This window comes from Amblyraja radiata, chromosome 7 (assembly GCF_010909765.2).
Source record: "Amblyraja radiata isolate CabotCenter1 chromosome 7, sAmbRad1.1.pri, whole genome shotgun sequence".
Classification (NCBI taxonomy): Eukaryota; Metazoa; Chordata; class Chondrichthyes; order Rajiformes; family Rajidae; genus Amblyraja; species Amblyraja radiata.
Window position 1 is genome coordinate 79,142,570 of NC_045962.1, and position 17,281 is coordinate 79,159,850.

Here is a 17,281-nt window from a genome sequence, read left to right on the forward strand (position 1 = left end):
TATTACTTGAATAAAGTCTATTTTGAAATTTAAAAAAAGTTCTCTATGAATCAGAAAATAGAATATACTACATCGATCACAGGACAGTTCAACATACGAACAGGTTCTTCGGCCCACAATGTCCATGCCAATCTCCTCTGCCTGCACGAGATTCATGTCCCTCCAGTCCCTGCATGTCCATGTGCCTATCTAAAAGCTCTTAAATGCCACTTTTATATCGATGGTTGTGCATTTTATTCAAAGAATCTAACATAAAAGCTATGCTGGCAAAACTGTTCATAGAAACAAAGAAACATAGATTCAGATTGAGGAGATGACTTCCTTCAGATTAGATATTTAACCAAGGCCTTCTCACATGAAACTCAAGTATTGCATAAAATTATTCTGAAGAATATCGAAGAAAAAACTGCAGATGCTGGAAAAATCGATGGCAGACAAAAATGCTGGAGGAACTCAGCAGGTGAGGCAGCATCTATGGAGAGAAGGAATAGGTGATGTTTCTGGTCGAATACCTGAAGAATATCTAGATCATTCTTCTGGCCAATATTTATCTCTTGACGAGCATCAATGCATTTATTTCTGCGTGCACTTAGATTATGGAAGCATTCCATGTGTAAATTGGTTGTGGCATTTCCAACATAATAGGAAAGCACCTGGAGACTTTAAAAGGCACCGTATGAATCCAAGTTCTTCACTTACCTTTTGATGTGTGAAGCCGTAGAAAATGTAAGTGTGGTAATTGATTTTGCTTTCAGATTGATTTTGCTCTACAGATGTATGAGTATGCACAGACCTATAAAGTTGCACATGGCCATTCACTAAGCAAAATGGATATTGGCAGGCAACTCTGCAACCGCAACCTTTCTTTCACTAGCAAACCATTCAAAAGTTTCCAAATTTATTTTGAGCCTTCAAGGAATGACCGTGTTTATTGCACCCAATGCAAATGATGTTGAAATCACAGCAACTCAGCGGGACAGGCAGCAAATCTGGAGAAGGTGAAATGGAGATGTTTTGGGTCGAGACCCTTCTTCAGACTTCTGACAGACAGACACTGTCTGAAGAGGGATCTCGACCCGAAACGTCACCCATTCCTTCTCTCCAGTGATGCTGCCGGTCCCTCCAGCAGCTTGTGCCCATCTTCAGTGTAAACAGCATCTGCAGTTCCTTCCTACACACTTAAAACACAGCAGTCTTTGAGTTGAACTTTAGTCTTCTAATTGGAATATTCTGAAATATTATGTGGCGTTCACTTAAAAATGATTTTCATGGGCTGCCATCACTGTGGTTGACATGCATAGCTCCTTGGTCGGCAAGCTTGTCCTTGAGTCAACATGATGTTGCTTGTGATTTTTGGCTATAGTATAGTATAGTATGTATAGTATATCTTTATTGTCATTTTCCTGAGTACTCACATACCCAGAGGAAACAAAAAAACGTTGCTCAACCAGTGTCCATTCAGTGTGCAGTAAAAAATAAATAGAAATAAAAATACATATATCATGAACAAATTAAACACTCTACTCTCTACTAAACATCAACAGGCGTCCGATCGGCAGCGGCACGATAGTGGCTCTGCTGCAGTGTGTCCAGGTTGGTGGTTGGTGCGCGATACTTACGCACATACACACACTCCTCCGACACACACTCTTCATACACGCCACTCGCTCCAAAAACCCACGAAAACACCGAACTTTCACTGGGAGAGGCCGCTGCAAACTCCGGTCGCGCCGCCATCTTGCATCTAACATCATTGTTTCAGAACTAGAAGGTAAAACAAAAATGGTAAGCTGGAAAGGGTGCAACAAAGATTTCCGAGGATGTTGCCAGGAGTCCAGGGCCTGAGCTATAGGGAGAGAATGAGCATGCTAGGACTGTAGCAGGATGTTTCTAGGAGTGTAGCAGGATGTGAGGTGATCTTATAGAGGTGTACAAAATCATGAGAGGAATAGATCGGGTAAACGCACAGAGCATCTTGCCCAGAGAAGGGGAATCGAGAATCCGAGGACATGGGTTTAAGGTGAGGGGGGGGAAGACTTAATAGGAACCTGGAGTGTAGCATTTTCACACAAAGGGTGGTGGGTGTGTGGAACGAGCTGCCGAAAGAGGTATTTGAGGCAGGTACCATCTCAAAGTTTAACACAGACATTAACACAGCTACATGAATAGGACAGGTTAGGGGAATATGGGCCAAACACAGACAGGTGGGACTAGTGTAGATGGGACATGTTGGGCAGTGTGGGCAACTTGGACAGAAGGGCCTGTTTCCTCACTGTTAGACTCTATGACTCTAAATAGAACAATGTGATCAGAATCCAGAATTGCAACCATTGACTGCCTTGACAAGCGTCTGTCTCGTCCCTTCCTTCTTTGTTGTTTTTAGTATGTGTTAAATGTATGTTTTTACTGTGCTTTAGCTTGTTTTATATGGGGTGGGGATGGGGGGGGGGGGGGGGGGGAATCTCTCCTACTTCGACGGAGATGCGTTGTTTTTCCGTATCGTATCTCTGTCCGCACTGCAGCCTAACATCGAGGAGTTGGCGGCTTCTGCTGGAGGCCAACTTCGGGACCTCCAACTGTGGGAGCCTGCAGACTTTAACATCGTGGAGCTTGCGCTCCCTATGTGGAGGCCAACTTCGGGAGCTCCAAGTTGCAGAAGCTTCAATCGCCCCAACGATTGCCTCAACTGCGGATGGCGCGACTGCCCCGACCGCGGGAGAATAAAGAGGAAGAAGCTTAAACTTTATTGCCTTGCATCACAGTGAGGAATGTGGGCAATCTGCTGTGGTGGATGTTTATGTTAAATTTTATGTAGTTGTGTGTCTTGTTGCTTCTTTTTAGTATGGCTGCATGGTAATTTATAGACAATGGACAATAGACAATAGACAATAGGTGCTGGAATAGGCCTTCGAGCCAGCACCGACATTGACTGTGATCATGGCTGATCATCCACAATCAGTACCCCGTTCCTGCCTTCTCCCCATATCCCTTGACTCCATTATCTTTAAGAGCACTGTCTAACTCTCTCTTGAAAGCATCCAGAGAATTGGCCTCCACTGCCTTCTGAGGCAGAGAATTCCACAGATTCACAACTCTCTAGGTGAAAAGGTTTCTCCTCATCTCCGTTCTAAATGGCATACCCCTTATTCTTAAACTCTGCCTCCTGGTTCTGGACTCCCCCAACATGGGGAACATGTTTCCTGTCTCTAGCGTCCAATCCCTTAATAATCTTATATGTTTAAATAAGACTTCCTCTCATCCTTCTAAATTCCAGGGTATACAAGCCCAGTCGCTCCATTCTTTCAACCTATGACAGTCCCGCCATCCCGGGAATTAACCTTGTGAACCTACGCTGCACTCCCTCAATAGCAAGAATGTCCTTCCTCAAATTTGGAGACCAAAACTGCACACAATACTCTAGGTATGGTCACACCAGGGCCCTGTACAACTGCAAAAGGACCTCTTTACTCAACTATACTCAACTCCTCTTGTTATGAAGGCCAACATGCCATTAGTTTCCTTCACTGCCTGCTGTACCTACATGCTTACTTTCAGTGACTGATGTACAAAGACACCCAGATGTTGTTGTACTTGACCTTTTCCCAACTTGACACCATTCAGATAATAATCTGCCTTCCTGTTCTTGCCACCAAAGTGGATAATCTCACATTTATCCACATTAAACTGCATCTGCCATGCATCTGCCCACTCACCCAACCTGTCCAAGTCACCTTGCATCCTCATAGCATCCTCCTCACAGTTCACACTGCCACTCAGCTTTGTGTCATCTGCAAATGTGTTAATGTTACTCTTAATCCTTTCATCTAAATCATTAATGTATATTGTAAATAGCTGCGGTCCGAGCAGCGAGCCCTGAGTTTCTCTGTACCTTAATTGGTACATGTGACAATAAATAGACCTTTGGACCATTGAACCTTTGACCCTTCGACATTTATGCCGGTCTTGCACAAATTGTTGGTGAACTTTTTATACAATTTTATTAATTCCCCTCCAAACAGAAAAGACTATAAGAATAATTCAACATGATCCACCTATCCATTGGTTGACAATTGGCTTGGAGAGATAATTGTCCGGGATTATCAGGAGACATTTAATAATATTCTGCTTTTTATATTAATTCTTGGGAATTGGATATTTACACAAAGGCTCACATTAATTATTCATCGCTAATTGTCCTTGAATGAAGGTGGCAGTAAAGAGTCAGCCACATTGTCATGTATGGAGTTAAAATATACTGGAAAGCAAAACCTATAGTATTGAACCTAATGTCTCTTATCTATCTTAAGAATAGCGAGTCGCAGTTGACAGAAACCATATTGTGTATAAACTGGGGGCAAAGAAACTTTATTTCTATCTCGAAGATAGACACAAAATGCTGGAGCAACTCAGCACGACCTCTGGAAGCAGCATCTCTGGATAGAAGGAATGGGTGACATTTTGGGTCGAGACCCTTCTTCAAGATTCAAGATTCAATTTAATCGTCACATGTACTAATTAAGGTACAGTGAAATTTGAGTCACCATACAGCCCATACTAAGTAAAAAAGCAAAAATACACCCAACACATGAAATAAAATTTAACTTAAACATCCGCCACAGTGGAATCAACATTCCTCACTGTGATGGAAGGCAATAAAGTTCAGTCACCTTCCTCCTTTGTTCACCCGTGGTCGGGGCCTTGAACCCTCCGCAGTCCGATGTTCAAGCCCTCTCGACGGGATGATCGAAACTCCGGCGTCTGGACGGATCGGAACACTCCGCGGCATGGAGCTCCCGAGTCGGCCGCTTCTTACCGGAGACCGCTGCTTCACGGTGTTAAAGTCCACAGGCCCCGCGGTCGGAGTTCCAACACTGGCGATCCTCGGCAAAAGATCCCATACTCCGCGATGGTAAGTCCGCGCTGCACCCGCGGCTCGAAGCTCCAGGCCGGTCTCCAGGAAAGGCCGCACCACTCCATGTTGTAGGCCTCAGGGGGGGACGGAGAAGCGACACGGAGAAAAATCGCATCTCCGTCGAGGTAAGTGATTGGAAAAAGTTTCCCCCGGTCCCTACCCCCCACCACCCACATAAAACATACCAAGAAACATAAAAACAAACATTCAAGACATACTTAAAATAATAAAAACTGAGAAGAGACAAGACAGACTGCTGGTGAGGCGACCATTACAGGCGCCACCCGGTGGTAAGATATTTCAGACCCCAAAACGTCACCCATTCCTTCTACCCAGAGATGCTGCCCATCCTGCTGAGTTACTCCAGCATTTTGTGTCTGTACTCGGTGTAAACCAGTGTCTGCAGTTCCTTCTTACATGGTCTATTTCCATCAGTCCAAAAATCATATATTAGTCAGAAAATCATATAGCATGGATATGGGCCCTTCGGCCAAATCTGTCCATGCCAACCAAGATGCCACATCTAAGCCAGTCTCGTTTACCCGCGATTGCCCCATATTCCTCTCAACCCCACATTCCTCTTCATGTACCTGTGTTTAAAATGTATTTAAAATCTTGTTATTGTACCTGCCTCAACAACCTATGGCATCTCGTTCCATATCCCCCCACTATATAAGCCTTCTAGACCGCTAAGATCTTCTGAAACCAATCTGCTAGTGATTCCCAGAGTAAATACAAAACATGGGAAAGCAGGATTTAGTTACTATGCAACAAATAGCTGGACTAAACTTCCTGAAGATTTAAGACTTGCCTCAACTTTGACCACTTTTAAAACAAGACTGAAAACTTTTATGTTTACTTTAGCTTTCAGCTAAATCTTAACTACATTGCACTTTTAACTTTTGCACTTTTTATAATGCATTTTTAATTTTGCTTTTCTTTTCTTTTAGTTCTTCTATTTTATTTCATTTTATTATTTCATTTATTGTATGACATGTTTTTATGTGAAGCACTTTGAGTCTGCCTCGTGTATGAAATGTGCTATATAAATAAAGTTGCCTTGCCTTGCCTTGCCCTGTGTGATGAAACTACCTCTCATGTTCTTATTAAATCTTTCCCCTCTCACCATATGACTATGCCCTCTAGTTCTTGATACTCCTACCCTGGGCGGTACGGTGGCGCAGCGGTAGACTTGCTGCGTTACAGCGCCAGAGACCCGGGTTCGATCCTGACTACAGGTGCTCTCTGTACAGAGTTTGTACATTCTCCTTGTGATCATGTGGGTTTTCTCCGGGATCTCCGGTTTCCACCGTACAGGTTTGTAGGTTAATTGGCCTGGTATAATTGTAAATTGTCCCTGGTGTGTGTAGGGTTGTGTAAATATATGGGCCGATCGCTGGTCGGTGCGGACCCGGTGGGCCTGTTTCCGCACTGTATCTCTAAACTGAACTGAACTAAAACCTGTGCATTTACAGTGTTTATTCCTGTCATGATTTTATGCACCTCTGTAAGATCATCCCTTATCCTCCTGCATTCCAAGGAAAAAAGTCATAGCCTGCCCCACCTGGCCCTACACAAGTTGAATCTCAGGGCCTTGAGTCCTGGCAACACTCTCGTAAATCTACACTGCGCTCTTTCCAACCTGATGGCATCTCATTTATATCAGGGTGGAACAGAATATTCTAAGTATAGCCTCTCCAGTGTCTTGTACAGCTGTAACACAATGTCTCAACTTCAATCCCTGACTGATAAATGTGCCTAAAAACCTTCTTCACCACCCTTTCTATCTAGGACACCTCTTTCAGGAACTATCTACTTGTACTCCTAGATCTGTCTACATTACAACACTCCCCCAAGGCCCTACCGTTCAGTGTGAAGGTCCTGCCATGCTTTCACTGTTAAATATTTCCAGCAATCTCTGCCTTTATTTTAGACTTCCTGGTAAGAGTGGATGTGGAGAGGATGTTTCCACTAGTGGAAGAGTCAAGGACCAAAGGTCATAGCCTCAAAATTAAAGGAAGGATATGTGGAGGAATTTCTTCAGTCAGCAGGTGGAATTCATTGCCCAGAAGGCTGTGGAAGCCATCAATGGATATTTTTAAGGTAGAGATAGATAGATTCATGATTATTACGGGTGTCAGGGGTTATGGGGGAAAAGGCAGGAAATAGGGTTAGGAGGGAGAGATAGATCAGCCAAGATTGAATGGCGGAGTAGACTTGATGGGTTGAATGGCCTAATTCTGCTCCTATCACTTATGAACATGTGTGTGTGTGTTTTTTTTTCTTTTTGATGTAAACACAAGCTACTCTGTCGAGGCACGGAGACTAATAGAGGCATCCGTGCTATTTTCAGCAACAATTATTCATTTGGAGGAGACTCCATTTGGCAAACAATAATGATATAAAATTTGATGATGGTATCAGGTTAAATGTGCAGATGATAAATATGCAAGGTATAAATATACGACATCCATTAACTGCAAACGTCTAACCAATTTATAGCAGATAAATGTACAACATTGGCCATGCCAACTGCAATTTGTACTATTTGTGCTGGAAGAAAGAAAGCTGGGAGCACGTTATTTAATTTAGTTTAGTTTAGTTTCGAGATATAGCGCGGAAACAGGCCCTTTGCCCCACCGAGTCCGTGTCGACCAGCGATCCCTGCACACCAGCACTATCCTGCACACGTTAGGGACCAGTTACAATTTTACCAAGCTAATTATCCCACACAGTTGTACATCTTTGGAGTGTGTGAGGAAACCTGAGCACCTAGAGAGAACCCTCGCAGGTCACGTACGTACTCAGGATAAGTTTAATGAGTGGTTTCTGTCTTTTCTTTCAATCTACCTGCACATAACATTGGCTTGTTTAACGCAATAGATAGAGATGGGAGATGTGTAGATGGGGCATGTTGGTCAGCGTGGGGCAAGTTGGGCTGAAAGGCCTGTTTCCATGCTGTATAACTTAATAACATAGTTATAGGAGCAGAACTTAGCCATTCGATCGATCCATCAAGTCTTCTTTGCTATTGAATCATGACAGATCTAGCTTCTCCTGTCCTCTCCATGTAACATTTGACACCCTTACTAACCAAGAATCTGTCAATAGAGACAAAATGCTGGAGTAACTCAGCGGGCCGGGCAGCATCTCTGGAATCTCATCTCAGTGAAGTAACGATGTCTGCCCCTCTGAGTTAGTCTGAAGAAGGGCCTCAACCCGAAATGTCACCCATTCCTTCTCTCCAGAGATGCTGCCTGTCCCGCTGAGTTACTCCAGCATTTTGTGTCTACCTTCGATTTAAACCAGCATCTGCAGTTCTTTCCTGCACATCTGCAGTTCCTTCCTGCATAAAAAAACCTGTTATATCCCCATTTTAGAAATACCTAAGGCCTTGGCCTCCACAGCCGTCTGCGGCAATGAATTCCACAGACTCACCGGTAGGATATTTCTCACTCGGCCTTCAGCATTTAATAGCTGAACTTATCTCACTGGGCCTTCATCATTTAATAGTTGAACACCCCACCACCCTCTACTGAACAACATCATGGACAGATTATCACCATTTTGATTGTATTTCAATATAAGGAATGGTCATTCTTTGTTTTAAAAATATCAGTACGCTTGATGGAATAAAATTGAAAATGAATAAGTTGCATATCCAAAAGAGTGCTTTAATATTAAACGCCTTGCAGCATCAATGTATAAACACAATGCATAAAAGGAAATCTAAGCTTTTGATTGCTTAATACCACTTTTTGTGCAACGTTCAACTGTATATTTTCCCGCTAGCTATTAGATACTTGAACTGCGTACTTCAGACACAAAAGAAAATAATCTGTAAACTGCATGGCACCTGGTAAACCACATTGTGAGCAAAGTGAAGAGAAACCTCTCTGTTTAGTTTAGTTTGGTTAGAGATACAGCAGGGAATCTGGCCCCTCAGCCCACCGGGTCCACATCGACCTGCGACCCCTGCACTTTAACACTACCCTACACAATTAGGGACAATTTACACTTGTACCAAGCCAATTAACCAACAAGCCTGTACGTCTTTAGTGAGCGGGAGGAAACCGAAGACCTTGGAGAAAACCCACGTGGTCACAGGGGGGAGAGCGTACTACCTGTGTACAGACTGCTCCCGTAGTCGGGAACAAACCCGGGTCTCAGGCGCTGCGAGTGTTGTAAGGCAGCAACTCTACCGCTGTATCACCGTGCCACCCTTGTTCTCAAATAACAAATCACATTAGGATCTCTAGTGGTATAGTTGAGCAACGGAGTGGGAGAAATGTTCTATAAATGTCACTTTATAGTGAAGTTAGGATCCTGATTTTATCAGCTGGCTTGCGCAACATGTTTTCTTCAAGCACAGTGTTTGGCTTGGAACGGTCAATAAACCCATCAAAATGTATTGACGTGCCATCTGAAGCAAAGCTGGCTTAGGGTGAACTTGGCGGTGCCTCGGAAACATCCCCAAAGCAGGAAAATCTCTTTTCACATGACGGCTGTCTCACCAACTGAGTAAGAATGCACTATTTTCGCCCAACCATGACTGATACATTCAAGTGATGAGCAGGACTGGGACTCGAACTATAACCCACAAACTGAAAGTTGCCTGTTTGAGGCACCGATCTCATGTTCGAAGACTCACAGAGCATTTTGAGGTCTCCTTTATTGATGCCATTTAAAATGGTGTCTCCCTGTTATTTATTCCATTTACTCCTCATCTTTCTCTGCGGTAAGATTCATTTTCCAGCCAGATCACTGTGAAATACCTTCATCCTAAATCCACCCCCTTTGAGTAACCAAGTCCAGGCAAGGGTGCATTAGTAACATAGGTTGGCAGGTCCTCCCTCTCCTGGGAAAACAATTCACATCGCAGTGGCGCAGCGGTAAAGTTGCTGCCTTGCAGCGCTTACAGCGTCAGAGCCCGGGTTCGATCCCGACTACGGATGCTGTCTGTGCGGAGTTTGTACATTCTCCCCGTGACTGCGTGGATATTCTCAGAATTCTTTGGTTTCCTCCCACACTCCAAAGACCTACAGGTTTGTAGGTTATATTGGCTTGGTATAAATGTAAATTGTCCCTCGTGTGTGTAGGATATTGTTATGCCCCTGTCCCACTTAGGAAACCTGAACGGAAACCTCTGGAGACTTTGCGCCCCACCCAAGGTTTCCATGCAGTTCCCGGAGGTTGCAGGTGGTTGCCGGAGGTTGCAGGTAGTGGAAGCAGGTAGGAAGACTGACAAAAACCTCCGGGAACCGCACGGAAACCTTGGGCGGGGCGCAAAATCTCTAGAGGTTTCCGTTCAGGTTTCCTAAGTGGGACAGGGGCATTACTGTCGCTGGTCTGCGCGGATTCAGTGGGCCGAAGGGCTTGTTTCCGCGCTCTATCTCTAAACTAAACTTAACTAAATCCACTTGAGACACAAGGAACTGCAAATGCTGGAACCTTGCATGGAACATCAAGTGCTGGAGTAATCCGCTGAGCTGCCTGATCCACTGAGTTACCCTATCACTTTGTGCTTCACGCCTACTTGAAATCTCTCAGCAATGTTGTGAAAGATCCTGAATGGGTTGCAGACATATTTCCTGACGTTTTTTAAGTCTTACTCAAAATTCAAAAGCACTAGCAACTTCCGTTTAAAAGTGACTGGATCATTTTGGTGTGACTAACAGCATATTAGCAATGATTAGCAGACTACTTCAATCGCTATCTAATGGTACCATGTGCATGAGGCTACAGTAACATAGTAACGTTGCTGCACCAACCACCTAGAAAATTAATCTTGAAATATATAATTGAGTCCCAACACAGCAACTAAGGAATTCAATTTCAACTACTTTCATAAATCAGGAATGGAAAATAAAATCTAATATCATAAAAAAACATCCGTAAAACCATTGGATAGTCATAAAATGAACCTGGTTCATTAACACCTTTCAGAAAAGGAAATCTGCTCATTTTACCTCCATTTGGTTTATATACAGTATGATCCCAGACCCACCGAAGTGCTTGAGTCTTAGTCCAGTGCACCAAACAGTCCATAAGTTCATAAGTGAGAGGAGCAGAATTAGGCCATTCGGCCCATCAAGTCTACTCCGACATTCAATCATGGCTGAGCTATATCCCCCTCCTTAACCCATTCTCTTGCCTTTTCCCCACAACCTCTGAAACTTGTACTAATCAAGAATCTATCTAGTGGGAGAGTCTAGAACTAGAGGTAATTGTCTCAGATTTAAAGGGAGTTCTTTTAGGATGGAGATGAGGAGAAATTTATTTAGTCAGAGGGTGGTGAATCTGTGGTATTCTTTTCCTCAGAAGGCTGTAGAGTCCGTCAGTGGATATTTTTAAGGAAGAGATAGACAGATTCTTGATTAGTACGGATGTCAGAGGTTATCGGGAAAAGGCAGGAGAATGGGGTTAGGAAGGAGAGATAGATCAGATATGATTGAATGGTGGAGTAGACTTGATGGGCCAAATGACCTAATTCTATTCCTATTCCTTATAACCTTATAATCTTATCTTTCTCAAGGCAAAAATAGATAAGGCCTCCACAGCTTTCTGTGGCAATGAATTCCACAGATTCACTGCCCTCTGACCAAAGAAATTCCCCCTCATCTCCTTGCTAAAGCAAACGTCCTTTAATTCTGAGGCTATGGTCTCTGGTCCTAGACTCTCCCACTAGTGGAAACATCCTATCCACATCCACTCTATCCAAGCCTTTCACTATTCGTTTAAGGATTAAGTTAATGGATTTGTAAAATACAGATAATAAATACTGCCTTTGCCAATTGAGTTAGTTTTCTTTATACAGTACCATTCTAGATACGGAAAGGAGGAAGATTCAGAAATAGCACATGTCACAAATAAATTTGAAAACAAGGATGATATTTCAAGATTTTAACGAGAGCGGTAAAGGATTATCTAGACCATGCTAAAATTAAAAAGGATGACGTATTAGTGAGCTGAGTGGGAATAAAGGTAGACAGATCTATAGGGCCTGATGACATTTGTCCCGTTGCTATGGGAGGCATACAGAACAATGAAAGGCATAGATAGAGTGGATGTGGAAAGGATGTTTCCGCTGGTGGGACAGACTACGACTGGAGGTCATAGCCTCAGAATTTAGTTCTTGGTTTTTTGGGTTTTAGAGGTACAGGACGGAAACAGGCCCCTCGACCCACTGAAGTCCACATCGAAGTTCTTGGAGAAAACCGATCATCAGTTCATGAGTTGGATGGGGCGCCGGACTTTGCGCGCGACATCGTGCAGCCCGCCGGCTGGGCTTTGTGTGCAGTCCAGCACCAGGGCCAACTCATCATTCACCCAGCCACGGCCGAGTCGGTCAATGAATTGCCGTCGGGAATTTGTCCCCTATTTTAACCTTTTGTCCCTTATTTGGGAGTGAGAAAGTTGGCAACCCTGCTGTTGTCAGACTTGGGTTCACCAGGGGTACATGGGCTATCTGTTTGCAGTCAGCCATTTTTAATTCAAATGGACAATAGGTTTCATGCACAGTTTTAATCAGTTTTGTTTATTCCCCCTGTGAAATAAATTATTTTAAGAGCTAAATACCTGCATGTGCATCATTGACTCTTTATGGATCTGTGGTGATTAAATTTATTATTCAGGTTTTGTTTATCATTGTAGATTTGCTGAATTGTTCTCCTCATTCTTCGAAGTGGAAAAAATACAGAAGAAGCTCAGATTGTTAATATGATTCAGGATCGTTTTCTAAAACAAGGCCATACTGTAGCCTCAGAATAAAAGGACGTACCTTTAGAAAGGAGATCAGAAGGAATATCTTTAGTCAGAAGGTGGTGAATCTGCAAAATTCCCAAGTTCATAAGTTATCATAGATTTGGGCCATGCGGCTCATCGAGCCTACTCCCCCATTCAATCATGGCTGATCTCTGCCTCCTAATCCTATTTTCCTGTCTTCTCCCCATGACACCAGTTCTAATAGTAAGATTAAACGAGAACTTACCAGTTTGAAGTTTGATCTGTATTTTATGAGGAGTTACGATGAGGGATTACGTGAAGAACCCGCTCAGTGCGCAGGCGCGGCATACTTCCAAGCAGCGGTGTGGAATCACAGATAGACACAGTTATTTGAAGTAAACATAGTAAAGATAAGGAGACATCAATTTATTAGTTTGATCCATATAATGAGGGTGGGAGCGGAGGGCACGTAATCCCTCATCGTAACTCCTCATAAAATACAGATCAAACTTCAAACTGGTAAGTTCTCGTTTAATCTTACTATTTTACTTCGGAGTCACGTGAGTGACTACGTGAAGACTTCAAAGCTCTGTGATTTCAAACCGTGTAACAGTTCATACTTCACTCGCTGCCGAAGTCATTCGAGGGAGGAAGTATGTTATCGTAATCAACCATGAATCTGTTTGTAAAAACAATAATGGTGTTATTAACAACAACAAGACCAATTGCTCCCCCGGGCTTAAATTATATATTTTTTGCAGATTCTTTTTCTGCAAACGATACAGGTTCTGTCAGTGGTTTGTTATAAAAGTTTGGAACGTATACTCCCTAGACCACCCTGCAGTAGCCAGGATGTGGTCCATAGGCTCGTCCATCCTCTTAGTTACTGACGTGGAAGCTGTTCTGGTGGAATAAGATTTTATACACGTTAGTATTTACTCCAGCAACTCCCAGTACCTGCTTGAGCCACTAGAGATAGTTTAGCTCGTCACCCGACCATGAGGTTTCCTGTGGCTGACCCATAAGGCTTTTTCCTCTCCCTCGGTATTCCTTATTGTGTCGATCTCTAAGTGGGTCATGACACATAAAACGTGGTTCAGGTGGGTATGCCCGGAATTTCATGACTGGACCTGATGTTCCTGGTCTGTTCTGTTTGGCCAACCCTTGAATGGGCATGTGACACTATCTGGTGTTATAACCATGTTGTCCCATCGCAGTAGATGGGAGAGCTGGCTCTTTGTGTTGATGTAAGGCCACCAGCATGTCCATCTTCAGGGTAGGCTGTTCCAGGGTGAGTGGCCTGGCTGGTGATCATCCCCTAAGGTATGTCAGGATTTCACTGACATCCCAATTTGGGTGTACCTATTTCTGGGGAATGGATTGATATACCTCTCCTGTATCTGATCACCAGTGAGCGGTACCCAAGTTGAGTAGGCTAACAGAACATGTCCTTCATTGTGGTGAAGACCTGCCAGGAGCTCCAGTACAGTTTTTTTTTTTTTTTTGTTATAGTTGAATGTGTAATTCCTGTTTTGGAAACAGTGTGCCATTTCTTGATGCTCCTCAGGTATGTTCCCTAGGATATGCGACGGAATGCTGTCATCAGGTTGATAGTGCTCCTGATCCAAGCACAGCAATGGTCTTCCCAATTCTGCAATTCTTTTAATGACCATGTCGAGGATCACTGGGAACCATGCTTGTGGACTTGGTCCACTGTAATTTGCGTAGTACCCGACTGATGAAGCCGTAGTACCTATTGAAGAGGTAGAAGGAAAGGAAAACATAGAGATTAGGTTCCCCCCACCCCTCAATACGCGGGAATGTCTCCATTGCCGCTGCCTTGAGATTGATTTCATGTGACGTAAGTTAGTACGTGGTGATTTAATTGGATATAAGGAATCGATATCTGGTGTCCATATTGCTTAGTGATTTCAGCAAATATTTTTGGTTTAAATGTATGTTTACAGTATTTAGCTCACCTGATAGGTGAGTTACTGATGGTCAAACATGTTTGACGACATACGGTTTCCAATTGTTAATAAATTGTCCCCTAATATCGATGTTCTCCGCCCAAGTGGTTTGGTATATGCCACCACTGATGTTGTTATCTTATAAACGAACATGCAAATTTGGTGGATTACTGAGCAAATGCTTCACTAGAATTAAGTAAGTTAATATATAACATGTTTAAGTCAATTCATATTGGCATTAAGTATTACAAGCTCAGTAACACATCAGGACACATAAGATGTTACTCAAAACAGGTGGAAGTGTACAACCATAATCCTTCCTGCCGATAAATTCCATGATAACACTACAGATTAATCCATTTGCCCCCATATTACAGGTATGGAGATAGTTTTGAACACTAGTATCTCAGCTCATAGGAAAGGTACAAAGTTCAGTAGCTGGTAATGCTGCTATATCCCAATTACTTTGCCACGTAGTTGATTGGTGGTTAATGCACCATGACTGATAGTCTTAATGAATACCAGATAACAACGTTGTGGATGGTCAACGTAAATATCTGGATATATATTTTGTGCACCGTTCCCAGAGGCACTGCAATACTGGGTCGATGCGTGGAGTGGACGGAGCAAGCCCCTATTCCATCTCCCTGTTCCAAAATTCAATTTAATATATGGTCCCTAGATAAGGGACGTATCAGATTACTAAACTGATAAGAACAGATACTACACTTGATCTTAGCCAAAAGGCCGAGAAGCGATGCAGCTAAAGCTGTATCCAAGGATAGTTTGTCGTTAATATATAGACATGCCATGACGGAATGTTTCTAAGTGTCAGGGCTAGTTGATTCTGGATAACTTTGACTTAAATGCCGCAACGCTCATCATGGTTACTCCATCCAGGTAATTGCGGTATATCCGAAACTTATATGAGAAGGTACTGAATAGTGTGCATCTTCAAGGTCGATGTCTACCATAAAGTATCCTTGGATCCATGGTAGTAGTTACAAATCCCATGAATGGGTATACCTGGTGAAATACTCAAGTGGTTTATCAACGATGGTGCGACATTCACCATCGTGGGAGGGTAGACCACTTGGGGTGCTTGCTGAATTGGTGGCAAGATATTAATTCTATTCCCCTTGTATTTATTTTTTGGTATATAACTACCAAGAGTGATAGCTTCCTAACCAGGCGTGATTCATCCACCCCTTGTTAGTACAACCCTTAACCTTTATGTGATGGTAGGAACCATACTTATCTGTCTTCATTGTTGTTTTCTTCGGTTTCTGGTTCCTTGTTCTTGTAGGGACGATGTTTGTTGGGGGGTGGCACATTTTCCCCTGGGGCCTGCTCAGGGCCGTGGCCTAAAATGCTACAGGTTTGGCATGCAGGCCCCGAGCTTTCACCAGTACCATGAGGTAGACGCCCCTGGTGGACACGTAGAGGTACTGCTGTCTGGTTTAGTGTGGTGCTCATTCCAGACTCTGCCCTCTTGTGCCGAATAGTTTGAACACTTCGTCCAGTTTTTTAGGACTGGTTTGGTAAGTGCCAGGTAGCAGGATCTGTGCTTATGAGGTCGGCGTTCTCATAGTCCTGTTAATTTCATAGATTGAGGGCAGGTTTGTGAGTTCATTTCAGAAGTTATGAGGTATACCGTTGAACAGTAGGGTCAGGTGTTTTGCCATACTACCCTGCCCTTCTGGAATGAGCAGGTGGACATGATAGCCGACGTCAGGGTACCAAATGCATTTTTAAAATATTTAGGTTAAATGCGCTGCTCAATGTATCCCCCAATAATGGCGGGCACTTTGAGTAAATGCAATTTAGGGGAGGCGTGATAAAACCAACGCCTCATGGCTACCTGTCTTGGAGAGGTTTTTTGGAAAAGACAGGTTGAGACTGAAAAGCCATCTCGCTAGTGGTGGAGCCACATAGCGGCCACACCCAGCAGCTCTTCCTGATCCTGTACCTCAAGCATACTCCCGATATTGTTCAGCCAGTGACCCCTCTTCATGACCAGCCCAGCCACTGGTCACCCCAAAGCTAACCACACTAAGGAGGAAGCGATGGGCAGTGCCTAGGCACTGTGGAGGGTATGCCTGAACCCTCCAGCGAGACTGCCCCTCACGTAGCGTGTCTCGCAGGAGCTCCTGCTCCAGGAGCCGCTCCAGCGGCTCAGGCGGCTGTCTCTCTCCCTGCGGGTGGAGAGACGTCCCCTCCGACAAGTCGGAAGCCACCGGCCGGATGCCTCTTCGGATGGCTGAACATCCAGCCCGCAGCTCAGGCACTAGCGGGACTGGCTTCGGCGCGGTGTGGGGATAGCGGAACGCCCGGTTAAATGTTTCTACCGCCTTCTTCTGGAGCTTTTGTGCCTTGTAGTAGCGAGAGCGCCCCTCAAGCAGCGCGTCTCGCAGGCACCTGCCCTGAGAGCCGCTCCAGCGGCTCAGGCGGCTCTCTCTCCCCCCGTGCGGGTGGAGAGACGTCCCGTCCCAAATCGGGAACACCTGCCGGATGCCTCTTCGGGTGGCTATACATCCAGCCCGCTATCGGGCTGGGCTCGGCACGGTGTCGGGGAATAGAGGAACACCGGGTCGGCCCTACCGCCTGTTGCTGCCCCCCTTCCCCCCGACGGGAATACGTTCCTCCTTGAACGGGGGACAGTTTTGTTCCAGAG

General features: G+C 44.2%; 1 non-coding gene across 1 annotated transcript; it reads right to left on the reverse strand.

Moving 5' to 3' along the window:
• Positions 1-15,174: 15,174 nt before the first annotated feature.
• Positions 15,175-15,366, reverse strand: LOC116975682. The gene has a single exon (XR_004412695.1). It is a non-coding gene; the product is annotated as a U2 spliceosomal RNA (small nuclear RNA).
• Between the last annotated feature and the right edge of the window lie 1,915 nt (positions 15,367-17,281).